This window comes from Panicum hallii, chromosome 1, assembly GCF_002211085.1.
Source record: "Panicum hallii strain FIL2 chromosome 1, PHallii_v3.1, whole genome shotgun sequence".
NCBI classification, from domain to species: Eukaryota; Viridiplantae; Streptophyta; class Magnoliopsida; order Poales; family Poaceae; genus Panicum; species Panicum hallii.
In genome coordinates this window covers 33,349,189-33,357,914 of record NC_038042.1, presented here as the reverse complement: position 1 = coordinate 33,357,914, position 8,726 = coordinate 33,349,189, and positions in this window count along the sequence as shown.

Genomic DNA, 8,726 nt, shown 5'->3' with positions numbered 1-8,726 from the left:
CGGAATGCCCCAAAAGATGAGTTTTGGGTCCAACGGAGTGGATCAGGTGCGTTCGTTGCGAAAAATTCAGACGCGACATGGTTTAGCGAACTTGTGTGTTAAAGGCGCTAGTTCGGCCAGTTTTGCATCGACTTTCGTGCAGTAACAAAATGGTCCGGAACGCCCCAAACCATGAGTTTTGGGTCCAATGGAGTGGATTGGGTGCTTTCGTTGCGAAAAATTCAGACGCGACTTTCTTTAGCGAACTTGTGCGTTAATGGCACCAATTCGGCAGGTTTTGCATCGACTTTCGTGCGGTAACGAAATGGTCTGAAACGCCCCAAAACAAGAGTTTTGGGTCTAGCGGAGTGGTTCAGGTGTGTTTGTTGCGAAAAATTTAGACACAACATTGTTTACCGAACTTGTGCGTTAATGGTACCAGTTCGGCCAGTTTTGCTTCGACTTTCTTGTAGTAACGAACCGGTCCGAAACGCACCGAAACAAGAGTTTTGGGTGCAATGGAGTGGATCGGGAGCGTTTGTTGCAAAAAATTGATGCGCAACTTTGTTTAGCGATCTTGTGCGTTCATGGCACCAGTTCGGCCAGTTTTGCATCAACTTTCGGGCAGTAACGAAATGGTCCGGAACGCCCCAAAACATGAGTTTTGGGTCCAATGGAGTGGTTCAGGTATATTTTTTGGGTAAAATTGTGATGAACCTTCGTTTAGCGAACTTGTGCGTTAATGGCGCCAGTTTGGCCAGTTTTGAATCGACTTTCGTGCAGTAATGAAATGGTCCGAAACGCCCCAAAACATTAGTTTTGGGTCCAATGGAGTGGGTCAGGTGCGTTCGTTTCGACAAATTTCAACGCAACTTCGTTTAGCGAACTTGGGTATTAAAGGCGCTAGTTCGGCCAGTTTTGCATCGACATTCCTGCAGTAACAAAACGGTCCGGAACACCGCAAAACAAGAGTTTTTGGTCCACTGTAGTGGATCGGGTGAGTTCGTTGCGAAAAATTCAGACGCGACTTTGTTTAGCGAACTTGTGCGTTAATGGCATCAGTTCGGCCATTTTTGCATCAACTTTCGCACAGTAACGAAATGGTCCGAAACGCCCCAAAACAAGAGTTTGGGATCCAACGGAGTGGTTTAGGTGCGTTCATTGCGAGCAATTTTGATGCAACTTCATTTAGCGAACTTGTGCATTAATGGCGCTAGTTCGGCCAGTTTTGCATCGACTTTCGCGCAGTAATGAAACGAACCGGAACGCCCTAAAACATGATTTTTGGGTCCAATGGTGTGAAACGGATTGGAACTTCCCAAAACACGACTTTGTTTAGCGAACTTGTGAGTTAAAGGCGCTAGTTCGGCCAGTTTTGCATCGACTTTTGTGCATTAACGAAATGGTCTCAAATGGCCCAAAACATGAGTTTGGGGTCCAATGGAGTGGTTGAAGTGCGTTTGTTGCGAAAAATTTCGATGCAACTTCGTTTAGCGAACTTGTGCGTTAATGGCGCTAGTTCGGCCAGTTTTGAATAGACTTTCGTGCCGTAACGAAATGGTCCGAAACGCCCCAAAAAATTAGTTTTGGGTCCAATGGAGTGGGTCAGGTGCGTTTGTCGCGACAAATTTCAACGCAACTTCATTTAGCGAACTTGAGCATTAAAGGTGCTAGTTCGGCCAGTTTCACATCGACTTTCCTGCAGTAACGAAACGGTCCAGAACGCCCCAAAACATGAGTTTTGGGTCCAATGGAGTGGATCGGGTGCGTTCGTTGCGAAAAATTCAAAAGCGTCTTTGTTTAGCGAAGTTGTGCGTTAATGGTACTAGTTCGGCCAGTTTTGCATCGACTTTCGTGCAGTAACAAAATGGTCCGAAACGCACAAAAACATGACTTTTGGGTCCAACGGAGTGGTTCAGGTGCGTTTGTTGCTAAAAATTTCGATGCAACTTCGTGTAGCGAACTTGTGCGTTAATGGTGCCACCTCGGCCAGTTTTGCATCAACTTTTGTGCAGTAACGAAACGGTCCGGAACGCCCATAAACATGAGTTTTGGGTCCAACGGAGTGGTTCAGGTGCGTTTGTTGCGAAAAATTTCGATGCAACTTCATTTAGCGAACTTGTACGTTAATGGCACCAGTTCAGCCAATTTTGAATCGATTTCGTGCAGTAATGAAACGGTACGGAACGCCCCAAAACATGAGTTTTCGGTCCAATGGAGTGAGTCAGTTGCATTCATTGCGACAAATTTTGATGCAACTTCGTTTAGCGAACTTGGGCGTTAATGGCGCTAGTACGGCCAGTTTGGCATCGACTTTCGTGCAGTTATGAAACGATCTAAAACACCCCAAAACATGAGTTTTGGATCAAATGGAGTGTATCCGGTGCGTTCGCTGCGAAAAAATTCAATCCAACTTCGTTTAGCCAACTTGTGCGTTAATGGCGCCAGCTCGGCCAGTTTTGCGTCCACTTACGTGCAGTAATGAAATGGTCCGGAACGCCCCAAAACATGAGGTTTGCGTCCAATGGAGTGGATCAGGTGCGTTCGTTGCGACAAATTTTGACGCAACTTCGTTTAGCGAACTTGGGCGTTAAAAGTGCTAGTTCGGCCAGTTTTGCATCGACTTTCGTGCAGTAATGAAACGGTCCAGAACACCCCAAAACATGAGTTTGGGTCCATCGGAGAGGATCGGGTGCGTTCGTTGTGAAAACTTCAGACGCGACATTGTTTAGCAAACTTGTGCGTTAATGGCACCAGTTCGGCCAGTTTTGCATCGACTTTCGTGCAGTAACGAAACGGTCCAAAACGCCCTGAATTAGGTGCGTTCGCTGCGAAAATGCCAACGCAACTTCATTTAGCGAACTTGGGCGTTATTGGCGCTAGTTCGGCCAGTTTTGCATCGACTTTCGTGCAGTAACGAAACGGTCCGAAATGCCCCAAAACATTTGTTTTGGATCCAATGGAGTGGATCGGGTGTGTTCGTTGCGAAAAATTCAGACGCGACATTTTTTAGCGAACTGGTGCGTTAATGGCGCGAGTTCGGCCAGTTTTGCATCGAGTTTCGTGCAGTAACGAAATGGAGTGGATCACGTGCGTTCGTTGCAAAAAATTTCAATGCAACTTCGTTTAGCGAAGTTGTACGTTAATGGTGTGGGTTCGGCTAGTTTTCCGTCGACTTTCGTGCAGTAACGAAATGGTCTAGAATGCCCCTAAACATGAGTTTAGGGTCCAATGGAGTGGATCAGGTGCGTTCGTTGCGAAATTTTTTGACGCAACTTCGTTTATCGGCAAGTTTTGCATTGTCTCTAGTGCAGTAATGAAACGGTCCGAAACGCCCCGAAACATGAGTTTTGGATCCAATGGAGTGGATCAGGTGCGTTTCTTGCGAAAAATTTAGACACGACATTTTTTACCGAACTTGTGCGTTAATGGCACCAGTTTAGATAGTTTTGCATCGACTTTAGTGCAGTATCGAAACGGTCCGAAACGCCCCAAAACATGAGTTTTGGGTCCAACGGAGTGCATCCGTTGCGTTTGTTGCGAAAAATTTCTGTGCAACTTCGTTTAACGAACTTGTACGTTCATGGCGCCAGTTCGGCCAGTTTTGCATGGACTTTCATGCAGTAACAAAACGGTGCGGAATGTCCCAAAACATGAGTTTTGGGTCCAATAGAGTGGGTTTGGTGCGTTCGTTGCGATAAATTTCGACGCAACTTCGTTTAGCGAACTTGGGCGTTAATGGTGCTAGTTTGGCCAGTTGTGCATCGACTTTAGTGCAGTAATAAAATGGTCCGAAACGACCCAAGACATGAGTTTTGGGTCCAATGGAGTGGATCTGGTGCGTTCATTGCAAAAAATTCAGACACGACTTTGTTAGCAAACTTGTGCGTTAATGGCACCAGTTCGGCTAGTTTTGCATCGAGTTTTGTGCAGTAACGAAATGGTCCGAAACACTCTAAAACAAGAGTTTTGGGTCTAACGGAGTTGAGGTGGACCCGTTACGATTTGTTCCTGATATTTCGATGAGAGGCGTGGAATAACTCGATTGATGGAGGACACGACGTTCACGGCCCGACTACAGCCTTCCAAAGATGCTGCGCCTTAGCAACCGATACACCACCTCCTTTGGTTGCCGCGATCTTGTGGAGCGCGACACCCAGCCACTAGGGCACTCGTCCTGCAAGCAATCGAAGAACCAGCAAGAACAAGTAGAACAAGTACTAAAATCACAAGATGTAATTGAAGGTCTCAAACCGAATCTCAATTATGGTGGGGTTCTGAAAACAAGTGGACGGGCGGCTGGATCAGCACGCGCGTCTACAAGGAAGTAGCAAAAGCTAAACTTGCATCTAACAAAACCCGAGTGTTCTTGATGGTGGCTAAAGGTTATAAAGAAGTGAAAGAACGACCACAAAGGTGCTGGGGTCGTGTTCCAACCCTAGGGCGCATCCGTCTTGGACTCAACTTGATACACGGCCCGTTGGGCCAAATTAGGGTGGTGCAGCACCGTGGCTGAAAAGGACTCTGTAGTAAATCTAGGATTGCGGTTGACTCCGAACAGATATTGAGGTGATTCTAGATCCGTTGGAAAGTAGATTTGATAAGCTTTCCAAGAAGTACTTGACCGACCAAAACGGAGTCCGGATGAAGTCGTGGTGGCCGTCACAAGTCGTGTCTGTTCTGCAGTCCGAATCAAGCTTGCGCGATGCCTCTTCCCTTTTGATCCAATCCATTGTTCCTGAGTAAAACAAGAGTGCACGTGTCTCCATTCTCTAAATATGATGAACCTGAACTTAAGAGTGAACTTACTTGATGGGTAAGCCGACGAGCACGAGCGCGAGTAATAGGACCAAGAGGTGTTGTTGAAGTAGATACTGGTGTAGGTGTGGATGTATCGTTAGTGGCGATGTCCTCATCATCCTCCCCTTGTTGCATTTGAGTCGTCCTCGACTCAAGCTCATCGTCCGCTTCCAAATATTGCTTCAAATCTGCAATGTTAAATGTGGGACTAACGCCAAAATCCACAGGCAGGTCTAGCTTATATGCATTATCATTAATTCGTTCTAGCACTTTAAACGGTCCATCAGCCTGAGGCATCAATTTAGATTTTCTCAAAGCAGGAAACCTATCCTTTCTCAAGTGCAACCAAACCAAGTCACCAGGTTCAAAAATCAATTGCTTTCTACCTTTATCACCAGCAAACTTATACTTAGAATTCATGCGCTCTATGTTTTCTTTAATTGTTTCATGCAGTTTTAACATCAGTTCAGCACGTTGCTTAGCATCAAAGTTCAATTTTTCAGAAGTGGGCAAAGGCATTAAATCAATAGGAGCACGAGGAATCAAGCCATAAACAATCTCAAAAGGGCACATCTTTGTGGTACAATGCATGGAACGATTATAAGCAAACGCAACATGAGACAAACATTCTTCCCACAACTTAATATTCTTCTTTAAAACAGCCCTTAACATGGTAAACAAGGTTCGATTAACAACTTCAGTTTGACCATCAGTTTGGGGATGACAAGTGGTAGAAAATAGAAGCTTAGTTCCCAATTGTGCCCATAAAGTTCTCCAAAAGTGGCTAAGAAATTTGGCATCACGATCAGAAACAATTGTGTTTGGCACACCATGCAAACGAACAATTTCTCGAAAGAACAAATCAGAAACATGTGTAGCATCATCAGTTTTATGACATGGAATAAAGTGTGCCATCTTGGAAAATCTATCCACAACCACAAAAACGCAATCACGTCCCTTCCTAGTTCTAGGCAATCCCAACACGAAATCCATAGAAATATCCTCCCAAGGAGCACTAGGAACTGGTAAAGGCATATACAAACCATGCGGATTTAAACGTGACTTAGCTTTTTGACATGTAGTGCAGCGTGCAACAAATCGCTCCACATCTCTTCTCATTTTTGGCCAAAAGAAATGACCAGCAAGTACATCCTCTGTCTTCTTTGCTCCAAAATGCCCCATCAAGCCACCGCCATGCGCTTCCAGTAACAACAACAAACGAACGGAGCTAGCTGGAATGCATAGCTTGTTAGCTCGAAACACAAACCCATCATTGACGATGAATTTGTTCCATGCTTTTCCATCCTTACAATGCAGCAAAACATCCTTAAAATCAGCATCATTCACATATTGTGTTTTAATTGTGTCCAAACCAAAAATCTTACAATCAAGTTGTGTCAACAAAGTATATTGCCTAGACAAAGCATCAGCAATGACGTTCTCTTTCCCTTTCTTGTGTTTGATGACATAAGGAAAAGATTCAATAAATTCAACCCACTTAGCATGTCTACGGTTCAGTTTTCCTTGACTACGAATATGTTTCAAAGATTCATGATCAGAATGGATAACAAACTCTTTGGGCCACAAATAATGCTGCCATGTTTCTAATGTGCGCACAAGAGCATACAATTCCTTGTCATAAGTAGAATAATTCAGAACAGGTCCGCTCAATTTTTCACTAAAATATCAACAGGTTTACCATCTTGTAACAAAACACCACCCAAACCAATTCCACTAGCATCACATTCAATCTCAAAGGTCTTATTAAAATCAGGAAGTTGGAGGAGAGGTGCATGTGTCAACTTATCTTTCAACATGGTGAACGCATTCTCTTGTGTGGTGCCCCAAGAAAAGGGCACCCCCTTCTTCGTAAGCGCATTCAACGGTGCTGCAATGGTGCTGAAATCCTTCACGAAGCGACGATAGAACCCAGCAAGTCCTAGAAAACTCCGCACCTGTGTGATGGTCTTTGGTACAGGCCATCCTTGAATAGCTTCCACCTTGGCTTGATCAACTTCAATTCCCTGTGGAGTGACAACATAGCCAAGAAAAGATACTCGATCTGTGCAAAAGACGCACTTCTCAAGGTTACCAAATAAACGTGCATCACGTAAAGCAGTAAAAACAACACGTAAATGATCAAGATGTGCCTCCATGGATTTGCTGTAAATCAGAATATCATCAAAGTAAACCACAACAAATTTGCCAGTGAAAGCACACAAAACCTCGTTCATTAAACGCATGAAGGTACTAGGTGCATTAGTTAACCCAAAAGGCATGACTAACCACTCATATAACCCGAACTTAGTTTTGAAAGCAGTTTTCCATTCATCTCCCAATTTCATGCGAATCTGGTGGTACCCACTACGCAAATCAACTTCGGTAAACACAACAGCACCACTCAATTCATCAAGCATATCATCCAAACGTGGAATAGGATGTCGATATCGAATTGTGATATTGTTAATAGCTCTACAATCGACACACATATGTCACGTTCCATCTTTCTTAGGGACTAAAATAACCGGAACAGCACAAGGACTAAGAGACTCACGTACATAACCTTTGTCGAGTAGTTCTTGCACTTGTCGCTGAATCTCTTTCGTTTCTTCCGGATTGGTCCTGTACGGCGCACGGTTGGGCAGCGATGCACCTGAAATCAGATCAATTTGGTGCTCAATCCCTCGTATTGGTGGCAGCCCCGCTGGTATTTCACTTGGAAACACATCAGAATACTCCTGCAAAATGTTAGCGACAGCAGGGGGCAAAGAGTGCTGCATATCGTGAATGGAAATCAAAGCATCTTTGCACACCAAAGCATAGGCAACAGAAGTGGTAGCAATCAAGTCATTAATATCAGATTTAGTAGCAAGCAAGCAAGTCCCTTTCAAGAGTATCTCATCTTGCTTATTAGCAACCGACTTGTCAATCTTATTGGTCTCACTTTTAGCTTTGGCAGCTCTAGCAGTATCATCACGCACAATAGCTTCAGGAGACATAGGAAGCAACACAATTTTCTTATCATGGTGCAAGAGCGAAAACTGATTTGACCTACCATAATGCACACAATCCGTATCAAATTGCCAAGGCCTACCGAGCAGAATATGGCAAGCTTGCATAGGCACAACATCGCACTCAACAACATCATGATATGATTCGATTGCAAAACTAATGCGCACCAGCCTCGTTACCTTAGCCTTACCACTGTTGTTTAGCCATTGAATGTGATATGGGTGTGGGTGTGGTTTGGTACTGAGTGCAAGCTTCTCCACCAGTTTGCTGCTAGCCAAATTGTTGCAGCTACCTCCATCAATAATCATACGACACGAACGCTCTTTAATGACACACTTAGTTTGGAACAGCGTGTGTCGCTGATTTTGCTCCACCTTCTCCATCTGTGCACTAAGCACACGCTGCGCAATGAGACTCTCGTAGTGTTCGGCTGCCCCTGCATCAATATGTTCGTCTGGTGGTCCCTCGTTACCTGCCTGGTCAGCAGCAAACAAAGCAAGCGTATCGTCATCAAAATCACTAGCAGAGGAATACGCACCATCATCTTTGACCACCAAAACGCGCTTGGTAGGACAGTCACGCTGCACGTGCCCAAAGCCCTTGCACCGATGACACTGGACATCCCTTGTTCTACCCGTGGATGCAACCGAGGAAGCACTAGCGGCTGGCTTCTGGACAGTCTTGGTTGCTGAAGTGGTGGGAGGAGCGCGTGGCTTGTCGCTGGATGGAGAAGACGCTGCTGTACGACTCGGTGAAGGAGCTGGTACAGGTGCACGTCCGCCCATAGAAGTAGTCGTGCGTGGCTGCCATGATGTAGATTTACCTGCAGAAACATTAGACCTAGCACTAGCACGTCGTCCCTGTACCTCCCTTTCAGCTTTACAAGCAAGATGGAACAAACGGGTTATGTTAGTATAATCTTTATACGCAAGAAT